This window comes from Littorina saxatilis, linkage group LG2 (assembly GCF_037325665.1).
Source record: "Littorina saxatilis isolate snail1 linkage group LG2, US_GU_Lsax_2.0, whole genome shotgun sequence".
Lineage (NCBI taxonomy): Eukaryota > Metazoa > Mollusca > Gastropoda > Littorinimorpha > Littorinidae > Littorina > Littorina saxatilis.
Genome location: NC_090246.1, coordinates 49435319 through 49450318, shown reverse-complemented (window position 1 = coordinate 49450318; position 15000 = coordinate 49435319). Strand labels below are relative to the sequence as shown.

At 42.6% G+C, this 15000-nt stretch overlaps 1 protein-coding gene across 1 annotated transcript in view; it reads left to right on the top strand.

Annotated features, from left to right (window-relative positions):
- The window catches only part of LOC138959133 (small ribosomal subunit protein eS24-like), a 434279-nt gene that overhangs the window by 159430 nt on the left and 259849 nt on the right, over positions 1-15000 (top strand). The window lies entirely within an intron of this gene.

Genomic DNA, 15000 nt, shown 5'->3' with positions numbered 1-15000 from the left:
CGGAGCCAGTGGCTTGAAACCTGACCCACAGTCTACTGATGGTGCTCTGGGACACGTGGAAGTGCCTGGCGATTGCACTTTGACTTTGGCCTGCTTGTAAACGACCCAAAGCAATTTGGCGGTCTTCTCTGCTCAATCGGGCCATCTTTCGTCGCTGAATTGTCGTCTGATTTCTTTGTGGCGAACAATCCGCTTTTATGGGTTTTGGAAGACATGGTGAGAGCTCAATATTCCCCGAGTTTCACGAGATTACACTGAAGCATGACGAGTGGTCATGCCAAATGAGCAATTTTGACATTGTAGCCACTGATAACGCATGCGTCACGTGCAGAGCTCACTTGTGGCAATGGACGAAAGGTCGACGACCAGATAAACATTTTCTGCAGTTTGGTGGATATCCTTGTAGCCATATAACTAAATTAACCAAATATTACAAGCTATGCGTTTCTTTTTTTGAACAGTATATAACACATTACGAAAAGATCTAAATATGTAAAAAATCGATTTCCTCTCCAGAGAAGGAAAACAACAGGGATAGAATGAGACCCGAAGGGAAGTAACTCTTTTTTGACCTGAGTTCAGGATGGGATGTAGCTCTGCTACTAACAACGAAGGCTACAAACTAATAATATATACAGACCCCCCTCGTATTGTTCACAACAAAAGTAAATCTGAGGTTAAACCAAGATTCACCCTTCAAGAAGCTATACGTGACTGTCTTCACTACGCCGACAAAGCTTTTTACCTGGGATCGGGTAGATTTACCCAGTTTTTGTTCAAAATGAATGCACTTCAATGAATGAAGCGATATCCGCTTACGACCAGGGTGGTTGCATGAAGTGAAAGAGCCACCCATAAACTACGCGAGTAGAGTTACAGATTTCACACATATTGTCTACTCAGATAATAGGGTCTGCAAGGAAATTGTCGCTTTTGTCGTTTATCCGGCTGACGTTTTACAAGTTTTGACTAAATGTTTTAACATAGAGGGGGAATCGAGACGAGGGTCGTGGTGTATGTGTGTGTGTGTGTGTGTGTGTGTGCTTGTGTGTGTGTCTGTGCGTGTGTGTGTGTAGAGCGATTCAGACCAAACTACTGGACCGATCTTTATGAAATTTTAAATGAGAGTTCCTGGGAATGATACCCCCGGACGTTTTTTTTCTTTTTTTCGATAAATACCTTTGATGACGTCATATCCGGCTTTTTGTAAAAGTTGAGGCGGCACTGTCACACCCTCATTTTTCCATTAAATTGATTGAAAATTTGGCCAAGCAATCTTCGACAAAGGCCGGACTTCGGTATTGCATTTCAGCTTGGTGGCTTAAAAATTAATTGATGACTTTGGTCATTAAAAATCTGAAAATTGTAAAAAGAAAAATTGTTTTATAAAACGATCCAAATTTACGTTCATCTTATTCTTCATTATTTTCTGATTCCAGAAACATATAAATATGTTATATTTGGATTAAAAACAAGCTCTGAAAATTAAAAATATAAAAATTATGATTAAAATTAAATTTTCGAAATCAACTTAAAAACACTTTCATCTTATTCCTTGTCGGTTCCTGATTCCAAAAACATATATATATATGATATGTTTGGATTAAAAACAAGCTCAGAAAGTTAAAACGAAGAGAAGTACAGAAAAGAGCGCTATCCTTCTCAGCGCAACTACTACCCCGCTCTTCTTGTCAATTTCACTGCCTTTGCCACGAGCGGTGGACTGACGATGCTACGAGTATACGGTCTTGCTGAAAAATTGCATTGCGTTCAGTTTCATTCTGTGAGTTCGACAGCTTGACTAAATGTTGTATTTTCGCCTTACGCGACTTGTTTTTTTAATGTGGGTGTCGTTTACAAGCGTTCTTTTCTTTTCCTTTTTGTAAAGGATTCTTGAAACATATCACACACACACACACACACACACACACACACACACACACACACACACATACACACACACACACACACTCTCACACATACATCTTCTGAACAGGATCTGGTTATGACTTTGTTAATGGCGACTACTAAAGCATAACACTTTAATGCGTTTTCATGGTTTCAAGGGTTAAAAAACTGAGAGGCTGTTTGCAAGGAATGTTTATATACGATTCTCTTTTGCTTTCTTTATTTTTTCTTTATTTGGTGTTTAACGTCGTTTTCAACCACGAAGGTCATATCGCGACGGGGAAATGGGGAAGATGGGATAGAGCCACTTTTCAATTGTTTCTTGTTCACAAAAGCACTAATCAAAAATTTGCTCCAGGGGCTTGCAACGTATAGTACAATATATTACCTTACTGGGAGAATGCAAGTTTCCAAAACAAAGGACTTAACATTTCTTACATACTGCTTGACTAAAATCTTCAAAAAAATTGACTATATTCTATACAAGAAACACTTAACAAGGGTAAAAGGAGAAACAGAATCTGTTAGTCGCCTCTTACGACATGCTGGGGAGCATCGGGTAAATTCTTCCCCTTAACCCGCGGGGGGTTTCTCTTTTGCTACATATGCCAGTTAGGAAACGCTGTCGTTGCTGAGCTTTGGTTCGGTTTTGTGTGTTGCATGTAGTTGACTTATTTGTACTTTGTGGGAAAGTACCGATATTATGTTTTGTAAACACAATATTTATGTTTGGACGAGAATGCAGGTTAACTTTCTAGTCCTGTCAAAACAAGTTGTTTACCACGTTGTTTTGAGTCGTGGGTTCGTGGCGTTCGCTCGGATTAAGTGCGTCGGCGCTTTTGATGTACGTCACAGAGAACGTCACTGTTCTAGTCCATAGACGGCTCGTATAATGTAGTTGTATCATGTTCGGTCTGGAATATTCTCGAGATTGAGTATTTACTATATAGGCCAGCGCGATTTGTGTGTGAAAAAGCTTCTACTTTGAGTTCTGCTACGATGTGCAGTTGTATGTATGGAATGCTAAATAAATCCTCGAACTCAATTTGACGAGTTGTTTTCTGCTGCTGCGAAGACGGGCGACGTAGAATAAAAGAACACAACTATACGACGTTTGAGAACTTGTGGCAATCTCAAGTGTCGTGTAACAATGCCCCACGGAATGATGGGACATCAGTCACTGTTACATGACTGCTGTAAAACCCAAACAATCTTGTTCAGTTATTTACTCGTGATCACTTAAAGCCCCTATATGCAAGCCTAATAACACAGACACTAACATTTAAGTACAAGCACCAAGGTACAGGGCTGGACTAGGCGAAGAGGAGGGGGGGGGGGGTTGCCAGTGGTGGCCCAGGGGGATGTCGCCCCTGGCGGCAGGGGCGAATCAGTTCATTTTATGACTGGTTTTTTTCAAAAGTATATTGTGAAGATATGGGTGTGAAGGCGCGAAGCGCCGAGCCGACGGCGCGAAGCGCCTAGCTTGCTAGGGGGGTCCGGGGGCATGCCCCCCCGGAAAATTTTGAAAAAAAGGATGCAAAATGGTGCAATCTGGTGCATTCTGAGGATGATCATTACCAGTTTCAGGCAGCAGATTTTGTCACTGATTAATACCCCAAAAATTGAAACTCAATGTAAAATAAAGAAATGCATACCTCATTCAATATTTTTATTTTTTGGCTGGGGGGGTCCGGAAACCTTAGAACCCCCCCCCCCCTCGTTGTGGGGGTCAGGGGGCAAAGCCCCCTGAAGCTGACGGGTAGGTCATATTCTGAGATAGGAAAATGGTCGCTCCTTGCATGAAACGGTATAAAATAAGCAATAATAATAAAAAATAAAAAAATAAGTAAGGTACATGTTTAGGCTAGGGGGGGGGGGGGGGGGGTTGCGCAACCCCCATAACCCCCCCGGTAGTCCGGCCCTGAAGGTACCTCAAACGCACAATAGCGGAGACGTTCATTGTGCATTCAGTTTCATAATCCAGCTTTTCTTTCTCTTCATGCAATGAGCTGGAGTAACTGATACAACATTAACAGCGTTCCAGCACATTAACTCTACAGAACAAAAAAGAAAAGAAAAAAAGAATGGCACACAATGTGATGAGAAATGAGTCCACAGGAGCACTGCGGGTCGGCCTGGTTAAGGGCAGAATATACCTGCGCAGTTTCAGCAGCACAGACGACGCACAGCATACTATTGATGCTGCGATAGGGATTATGACGAGTACTTGGCCTGTTTTCTTTTCACGCAACGTGTAGCGGGCTGGGATAATCTGCAGTGCGTCGTCTGTCCTGCTGAAGTTACATAGGTGAGCGCCAGGCCTTAGAGTGTCATACAGTGTGAAAGTGAATCCTTTACTTCTACACTCTCACAACTGGGTGACTCGAACGTGTCCGGGTCTGTCTCCGTGTTTGCTGTTTTCTTTGGCTCCTTCGGGGATTAGTTCACTCTGTACATGTTGTATGATTTCTTGTTTATCCAACATCGCTTTTGGGTAACGTCTTTTTTTGTAATGTTGTAAACGCAGTATTAAACACATCTTGAACGATGATGTCCTTTGGCACTGTTAGTCGGCGACACGCCGACACTTAGTTCAAATTGCCGAAACTTATTTCAAACCGCCAAAACTTAAACCAAATCTCTGTTTCAATTTCCTACAGGAGTATTCTTCTGTGGTTAGGTTTTGTTCACACATGAACACGCATACGGACAGCCAGACATCAACAGGTATCACAAACAGAACCAACGAACGAAAAGAAGAAAGTAGAATGTCTTCGCCAAGTTCCGTGTATTATGCTTGATTGCGCTAGATAGCAACAGATGTGCACGTTCATGTTGTTACAGTACAGTAGTCAGTCTTTTTATCTTTTCCTTTATGATATTTCCAGTTGACCTTTAACAAGCAAACAAGCAAACAAATAACTGTATTTTTCCTCCTCCACCTCCTCCTCCTTATCATCATCATCATCATCATCATCATCATCATCATCATCATCATCATCATCATCATCATCATAAAAACAACAACAACAACAACAACAACAACAACAACAACAACAACAACGCCGACGACAACACCACAACGAACACCACCACCACCACCTCCAACACCACAACCTCCAACACCAACATCGCCAAGAACAAGAATGAAAGGAATCTTCAGACAAGGCAATTTTAGTCCAGAAACTTAATCCCGTGTGTGTGTACTTTGCACTGAGAAAAATCGATCAAGAAAAAAGTTCCTAACTTGATTCTCCCTCTTTGTGAGTCTCTCTCTCTCTCTCTCTCTCTCTCTCTCTCTCTCTCTCTCTCTCTCTCTCTCTCTCTCTCTTTATCTCTCTCTCTCATATCCATGCGTGGACTCATGCTGACTCACCCCCCCCAACGCCCACGTCCTCATGTATATAACACGTAATTGTCTTAGTACATGTACTGCGTGGTCGTTTTCAATCGATTTTCTCAATTTCGCTGTAAAAATAGTCGGCCATATATACCGACCTCCGCTCTATCACTTACGACAATCATATATATATACATCTCCGTATGTACTTCCCACCACTTCCCACCATTTTCATCTCTCATTTTCTGTGAAGTGCGACCTGTGATTATTTCGTGGAATGGCTGCAGTGCAGTACGTGCCTAGGGCCTTACACAGGTGGTTGTCGTTCGTAGGAGGCGACATAGCTGTGATTAAATTTGGCGCAAATTCATTTTAGTCTGTTTTTCTAACTCGTTAAACGGGGACTTTACGAAAGTTGTTTTCTCACCGTTTACAATCAGTGACAATGTATTGGGCGTCGGCGAAAAGTCTAAACCTATCGCCGAAAACTTTGCCGTCATGTTGGTGGATCTGTTGAACGTTTTTTTCACGGCGGGAGAAAGAATACGCGACGGTTAAGCCTCAAAGACAAAGGACATTGGTTAAACAAACCAAGACGTCTCTTCTTGGCCCTCTCTTGTAAAGTAAAATCCTCTGATGTCAAAAGGCCAAATAAAGATCGAGAAGATGTCATAATGCGAATTTTGGCGTCACGTAAAAACTCCGTCGCTTCTCCTGCACGTCTCCCAGAAACCGACACAGAATTTCGAGAAAGACTTTTGTCTCGGCGTAAAAAGGAGAAAATTACTCGTGAGGTCACACAGCTAGGCTGTGCCTGTATCGGTATCGTTAATCATTAAACTTTGCCAGAAAATTGCGGAAACTTGTATGACCTATTCGGCACATTTTTCACAAATGTAGATGTTGGCAACATTTCGATCGCCAGTGCCAAAATGATGTGTCAAGTGTGCGTTTTAATCTAGTTACTGTTTGAATATATATTTTTTTTAGAGTGCTATATATGCTGTTGATAGGCATAGATAAATATTTTGTCTTCCGGCCAACGTCATCCTTTCTCGTCTAATTTTCCATCAGTATCTATGCTTTGAAGCAAAACAAATGTTGTTGCTTGCAATCCGCAGAAACCGGAGTTGTGTCTCAGGACGCTCGCTCTCCATCGGGTTTCAGTCCTACAGCAGGAGAAAGTGGAACAGGTTACCAGGGAAGGAATAGTCATCAGTCAAGGATGGCAAACACGAGCTGATGTGCTAAAAAAAAAATAGCCTCATTAGTTTTTCCACGTGATATATGTTGACAAAAATTAAGCAGAGAAGAAAAAAAATAGACCCCCCAAAAAATCGCAACAAATATTAAAATAAATTCGAAAAACAAAACAAAAATTAGACTCATTAGTTTTCACCGTGAAATATTTTGACAAAAAAAGTGCCACAGGAAGCGATCATCAATCAGATCCTCTTCGCAGAGTTCCGGCCAAGGCAGCGGTCCGTGACAGAGCAGGGAGACTTGCCTCAGCCAGTCGCAGCCACTCCACTCCACTCCTTCAAGAGCTTTACCCAGAATTCATTACGTAACCGACATGCGCACAATGCCCGCCAAAACAAAAACGCAGTGGCTGTCGGGAAGGATGTTTGAAGGCATTTTTTTACGATTCCGCGCCGTTTTGTCAGCCTTTAAAGTAATTCTAGAAAACAGAGCGGTTTCTAAGCTTGGTAAAACCATCCCATTGCTATTCAGACTGGCTGCCGCTTCCGGGCGAATCTGGGCGAATCTGGCCCATCGCGAGTGCATTAAAAGCGCCTCAAAATTCTATCATTTACAGCCCCTGTCATCGCTAGGGGAATTTATTGTTTCCTCTTCGCCGGTCTGGCGTGTATGTGTTAACCGATACTGGGAAAATCTTTATCATGCACTCGGAAAAAAACCCCAGAGGTATAGTTTCTGGGATGGACTACTGACAAAACAAAATATGATTCATACGGACCGAGTCTTGCGTCTAAGGTCAAAGGCAATCAATAAACACATAAACAAAAACAAAAAACAAATAGCAAACATACAAAAACGTACTAGCTATGTCATTTGCTATTCAAATCAAGACGTGGGAGGGTGGAGAAGGAGTCTTTTAAATGCTGTAACACTTATCTATTCTGACTTGGTTTGGACCAAAAGTTGAGAGCTTATACACTTTCGCCTTTATACGTCTTAAACAAGGCAGGCATCAAATTGAAAACACCTTCTTCAGCCTGGATAAAGTGTGCAGAATGAATATCAGCAAAAGAGTGTCTTCTTTTGCGCGTGCGTGAATGTCAAGAGTTTTCCTTAAAAAAAAAGTTTGTACGAAGTAAATGGTCTTTGACAAATCGACTGAACCTGACTAGGTTCACTCAGCAGAGACAACCTATTCTAGTGTAACAGTATGAAAAACAAATCATCGTCACCGTCTTCTATTCAAGATAGGTAATATATTATAATGTCACACGCTTTCCTTCTTTGCCACCACTAAAGCAAACGTGTGCAAGATTGTATGTTACGCACTTTGGAGCATGTGCAAGAACGGATTCAAACTCGAAATCGTCCCCCCAAAAACCCCAAAATGCACACACGACTTTTATTTCTCCTGCTGTTATCGTTTCTTCTCTTTACAAATTCTTCAACGCTCAGAATACTGAAAACGGCATCCCAGACGACAGTACTGTTTCCATACGCGAATTTAGCTGCCCTTGGAAAGTGGCTCGCTCAGGAGGCCTGTAAGTCTGACACTATAAGGACAGAGTTGTGAACATAGATGACAAAGATCCCGGAAAGAACAAACATTTCGCGGATGCAGACACAGAAAGACGTCATGAAGATTGCGATGCTTCAAAAGATACAGACTGTGACGATGACTGTGACGTCATTCACATATTCCTAGACGTCATTTATAGTTGTTCGGTCACTTTCGTCAAAAAGTAGATCTCTCCACAATGGCTGCTCCTGTGTTTAGGTTTATCAAGCGTGAGTACGCAAAACGTGTTTGTTCTCTCCTCTGTTGAAGCTGTGAGACATAATCGCCATTACGAGCTAGTCGTGTGACAGAGAGTTTTCTTGCACACTCGACTGCTGCTGTTTCACTCCGGCTAAAGCCGTCGTGAAACATCTACAGTCTCGTGTGCAAGAAAACTCTCTGTCACACGACTAGCTCGTAATAGCGGGTACTGTCATTGAAAAAGGCGGTTTCAGTGCGTTCACTGACATGCACAACAACTCCAATACAAATCGCATGCAGTGAACATCACAAACAGATCTGAGAAAAATCGACGGCGTCGGTCTGTATTCAGGATAAATAAAGTAGCCTACCGTCGCGTCAATGATAATGACGTGTTTAATGTGTCCATGCACACAGCTCCCATACAATCGAGTGCAGTGCACATCACAAACTGACCTAACAAAATTCGACGGCGTCGGTCTCTACTCAGGATAAATAAAGTTTTGTCGCGTCAATGATACGTAATGGCGTGCTTAATGTGTTCATGAACACAACTCCCATACAATCGCGTGCACCTAAACTTCCCAAAGTGATCTCTGGTGCCAGAGACAAAAGCGCATTGTGACCACTGACGTCAGGCAAACAGTACGAGTCACTGCACGTCTTACCTTTTAATCAGTCTTTAAGCGTCTCGCTGGAGGACAAAAAGAACATTGAGAGACACAGCAAAAAACAGGACTGGCGACCGGCCGATGCCCTCGTTTGCTTCAAATTCTTGCTAATCACCTCCCCGTCTTTTTTGTCGCGTGACATTCGACAGGGCCTCAATTCTAATCGATGGAGATCGGCCCAACAAGGACTTTAAAGCGACAGGGCCTCAATTCTAATCGATGGAGATCGGCCCAACAAGGACTTTAAAGCGACAGGGCCTCAATTCTAATCGATGGAGATTGGCCCAACAAGGACTTTAAAGCGACAGCCCGGGGGGTCGGTGGGAGGGAGGGGGGCGGTAGCATAGGGATGGTCTTCGGAGGAAGGGAAAGCGGACCGGTGCCGGAGGGGGGGGGGGGGGTAGACTTTTGGAAAAGGAATGTTAGGGGGCTACAAGGTAGTGAAAAGGGGGGAGGGTGTGGGTGGTGGCAGAGAGTTCAATCGATGTTTGCCGCTTTGAAAATTAGATACGGTGTTTGGAATATAGGCCTACATTTGCCAAAACAGATTTCAACGAGGTGCTTTAGAATGAAACGTAATACGTAAGAATAAGCACCAAAGGATGACAGAAACACTTTTAACATTAAATTAGATTAGCAAAGAAAGGATAGAAAAAAAAGCCGAGGAAGAAAGGGTGGTCACCATCGTGATCTTCAGCAATCCATAATCATCGAGTTCCTTGATATTTTTTCCTTTCACAAAAATAAACAGATAACTGTTTAAAGATTTCGAAACGAAGGTCTTCGGTAGAACCGCTGCATTACCATTTGACATGTTTGGCCGCATCCTTGACACTTATAAAGATACATTCTTTCCCGTGGGGACCATTTAATTGGTCACCACCCACCTGCCTTTAGGCTTTTGCACGGGAATGGATGGTTTGTGTGGTAAGTGGGAAATTCGGCTGAATGAATTTCTTAACAGACACTGGTGTGAATCAACAAACTGAATGCAGAAGAAATGTTAACTCGGAGCAAGAAAAGGGGACAAGCAGGTTGTTGGTTTTTGGTAAGTGGTAGGAGGATGCTCCTTTCCCGTGGGAAAGCCTGAACACATCTAAGGTGGAAATCACAAAAAGGAAGGCATATGTAAATCGTGTACACAGTCCCGAATTAACCGCGTGGAAGTGATGTCACATACTGAAAGAAGCGTGGACGTTTCAGAGTCACTCCACTCCGTGGGACGGTTAACCTCACTGACGGGGCTGAATCGGGCTATTGCCCTCTCAGTTCGTGTCATTGAGAAAAGGAACACACTCCAGGGCTATTGCCCTCTCAGTTAGTGTCATTGAGAAAAGAAACCCACTCCAGGGCTATTGCCCTCTCAGTTCGTGTCATTGAGAAAAGGAACACACTCCAGGGCTATTGCCCTCTCAGTTAGTGTCATTGAGAAAAGAAACCCACTCCAGGGCTATTGCCCTCTCAGTTAGTGTCATTGAGAAAAGGAACACACTCCAGGGCTATTGCCCTCTCAGTTAGTGTCATTGAGAAAAGAAACCCACTCCAGGGCTATTGCCCTCTCAGTTCGTGTCATTGAGAAAAGGAACACACTCCAGGGCTATTGCCCTCTCAGTTAGTGTCATTGAGAAAAGAAACCCACTCCAGGGCTATTGCCCTCTCAGTTAGTGTCATTGAGAAAAGGAACACACTCCAGGGCTATTGCCCTCTCAGTTCGTGTCATTGAGAAAAGGAACATACTCCAGGGCTATTGCCCTCTCAGTTAGTGTCATTGAGAAAAGAAACATACTCCAGGGCTATTGCCCTCTCAGTTAGTGTCATTGAGAAAAGGAACACACTCCAGGGCTATTGCCCTCTCAGTTAGTGTCATTGAGAAAAGGAACACACTCCAGGGCTATTGCCCTCTCAGTTAGTGTCATTGAGAAAAGGAACATACTCCAGGGCTATTGCCCTCTCAGTTAGTGTCATTGAGAAAAGGAACACACTCCAGGGCTATTGCCCTCTCAGTTAGTGTCATTGAGAAAAGGAACACACTCCAGGGCTATTGCCCTCTCAGTTAGTGTCATTGAGAAAAGGAACACACTCCAGGGCTATTGCCCTCTCAGTTCGTGTCATTGAGAAAAGGAACACACTCCAGGGCTATTGCCCTCTCAGTTAGTGTCATTGAGAAAAGGAACACACTCCAGGGCTATTGCCCTCTCAGTTAGTGTCATTGAGAAAAGGAACACACTCCAGGGCTATTGCCCTCTCAGTTAGTGTCATTGAGAAAAGGAACACACTCCAGGGCTATTGCCCTCTCAGTTATTGTCATTGAGAAAAGGAACACACTCCAGGGCTATTGCCCTCTCAGTTAGTGTCATTGAGAAAAGGAACACACTCCAGGGCTATTGCCCTCTCAGTTAGTGTCATTGAGAAAAGAAACCCACTCCAGGGCTATTGCCCTCTCAGTTAGTGTCATTGAGAAAAGGAACACACTCCAGGGCTATTGCCCTCTCAGTTCGTGTCATTGAGAAAAGGAACACACTCCAGGGCTATTGCCCTCTCAGTTAGTGTCATTGAGAAAAGGAACACACTCCAGGGCTATTGCCCTCTCAGTTAGTGTCATTGAGAAAAGGAACACACTCCAGGGCTATTGCCCTCTCAGTTAGTGTCATTAAGAAAAGGAACACACTCCAGGGCTATTGCCCTCTCAGTTAGTGTCATTGAGAAAAGGAACACACTCCAGGGCTATTGCCCTCTCAGTTAGTGTCATTGAGAAAAGGAACACACTCCAGGGCTATTGCCCTCTCAGTTAGTGTCATTGAGAAAAGGAACACACTCCAGGGCTATTGCCCTCTCAGTTAGTGTCATTGAGAAAAGGAACACACTCCAGGGCTATTGCCCTCTCAGTTAGTGTCATTGAGAAAAGGAACATACTCCAGGGCTATTGCCCTCTCAGTTAGTGTCATTGAGAAAAGGAACACACTCCAGGGCTATTGCCCTCTCAGTTAGTGTCATTGAGAAAAGGAACACACTCCAGGGCTATTGCCCTCTCAGTTAGTGTCATTGAGAAAAGGATCACACTCCAGGGCTATTGCCCTCTCAGTTAGTGTCATTGAGAAAAGAAACCCACTCCAGGGCTATTGCCCTCTCAGTTAGTGTCATTGAGAAAAGGAACACACTCCAGGGCTATTGCCCTCTCAGTTCGTGTCATTGAGAAAAGGAACATACTCCAGGGCTATTGCCCTCTCAGTTAGTGTCATTGAGAAAAGGAACACACTCCAGGGCTATTGCCCTCTCAGTTAGTGTCATTGAGAAAAGGAACATACTCCAGGGCTATTGCCCTCTCAGTTAGTGTCATTGAGAAAAGGAACACACTCCAGGGCTATTGCCCTCTCAGTTAGTGTCATTGAGAAAAGGAACACACTCCAGGGCTATTGCCCTCTCAGTTAGTGTCATTGAGAAAAGGAACACACTCCAGGGCTATTGCCCTCTCAGTTCGTGTCATTGAGAAAAGAAACCCACTCCAGGGCTATTGCCCTCTCAGTTAGTGTCATTGAGAAAAGGAACACACTCCAGGGCTATTGCCCTCTCAGTTCGTGTCATTGAGAAAAGGAACATACTCCAGGGCTATTGCCCTCTCAGTTAGTGTCATTGAGAAAAGAAACATACTCCAGGGCTATTGCCCTCTCAGTTAGTGTCATTGAGAAAAGGAACATACTCCAGGGCTATTGCCCTCTCAGTTAGTGTCATTGAGAAAAGAAACATACTCCAGGGCTATTGCCCTCTCAGTTAGTGTCATTGAGAAAAGGAACATACTCCAGGGCTATTGCCCTCTCAGTTAGTGTCATTGAGAAAAGGAACATACTCCAGGGCTATTGCCCTCTCAGTTAGTGTCATTGAGAAAAGGAACACACTCCAGGGCTATTGCCCTCTCAGTTAGTGTCATTGAGAAAAGGAACATACTCCAGGGCTATTGCCCTCTCAGTTAGTGTCATTGAGAAAAGGAACACACTCCAGGGCTATTGCCCTCTCAGTTCGTGTCATTGAGAAAAGGAACACACTCCAGGGCTCCCCACCGACGCTCTACCTACAGGGTCCCGGAACCCCCAATCATACCGTAAAATCCCTAGCAAACGCCCAGTATCTAGCAAACGCCCACCCCCCACTTTTGGCCAAAAGTTGTGCAGAGGGGTCACTACCTAGCAAACGCCCACCCCTTGTTTGTTTTAAAAAAAAAATTGTTTTAAGACAGTCGGCCTCCTTTATCTACGATTTGTGCACACTGTTCGATGGTTCGCCGGTTTTTTCTTCTTCTTTTTTTCTATCACAGAACGTTGATCTTTATTTGTGTCGACAAACGGTGTGTTTATTTTTCATTAAAATTACATAAATCACATGTTGTATCACTTTTTTTTCTCGTGAAAATGTGATGACACTTTATCTTGCAAAGGGGTGTATACCTAGCAAACGCCCACCCCCTACTTGTACCCGAAATCTGTGCGGAGGGGGGGGGGGGGGGGGGGGGGGGGGGCGTTTGCTGGGGATTTTACGGTAATTGTGAATTCTGGTGCCACTTTTAGTTCGTGCACCTCGGCCACTGGTGGAAGGCCCGCACATTACCGTGTCTTGACAGCGTTCTCTATGACCGGGAGACGACGTGATTGTCATCTGTCTTGGCCCTTGTTCCACCCTCCTTGTTCTATTGACACTTGGCTGCTGCTTCTATACCAGTGTGACTTCTCGCAACAATCTGCACGTGCATCCTGTCTACCCTGAATCAGGAATGTGTGCATCCTTCGTGCAAAACAATTTGTTGAGACTCTGTCCTACTGAGTGGGTAACCGTGTCGCGACCTTCATGTGCGTATCTTCTTTCTTTCGAGGCTAAGAGGTTTTCATCACAATAGTGGAATTCAGTCATCCAACTCACTGTTGCCAACGAAAGTTCGAACAAGCCACAAACGACCAGACGAGCAACCGAGCAAGCGAATGAGCAAACCGCAAAAGAAACCAAAAAACCAACAAACAACGTGCCAATCTCTGCAATAAAGCACGACAATAAATTATTCGGTTCTCTGTTGTTAGTTTAGCATTGGTTTTTTTTTTTTCTCCTTTTATTGTTACATGTTTGTCTACCATAATTTACCATTATTATTTTGACATTATTTCAAATTTGTTATATTAAAATCGTCCGCCAAATTTCATTTGCTTTTAAGAGTACGCTCATAAGCCTAGCTTGTTGTGCTCCATGTTTCTTATTTCATGTATGCGGTAATAGTACCAATGGAATTTATTGAATAAACTTGTTTAAACCAAGAAAAAAAAGAAGGTTAAACGCTAGTAATCATTAACAAAATGCAAACTATGTTTTAAAACATGCAGAACTTACACGGGTCTCCGGTAGCAAACACATTTCTTTTCCATTCAACTATGTTCCCGTAAAAATAGCTTTTGTTTCATCAACGATAACGCGAATGTATAAAAGAAGGCATTTAATAGATAATTACATTGATTTTTTTAAATGAATGAATAAATAATGAATGAATAAATAAAGTTAAAAAAATGTATACAAGTAAATAAATGAATACATAAATAAGTAAATAAATAAATAAATAAATAAATAAATAATTTAATTAATTAATAAGTAAATAAATAAATGAATGGACGAATAAGTTACAAATAATATGAATAAATAGATAAAGAAAAAAATAAAATGAATAAATAAATAAATAAACAAAACACAAATACATCATTATGAATTAATAGATAAACACAAATAAACGAATGAATCAATTCATTCATAACAAATGCATTGAAAATTGAATCGTTAAATTTGATCAATTTAGGTATGTAAGCTTATACCAAAAATAAGATTATAAATAAATAAACAATGTAAAAATAAGCAATATCAATAAATAAAACATAAATAGGAAATTGAACAATAAATATATAGTGCGCCCTAAACGTACAAATACAAAGACCAGAGTGAAAAAGAAGAAGAAGAAAATGAAAAGTTAAAAGTATAGCGATAGAAAATGTTGACGGACAACCATGTGAAGTTAAAAGAGACACACATACACAGACACAGACACACATACACACACATACACACACACACACAAACACACGCACGCACGCATA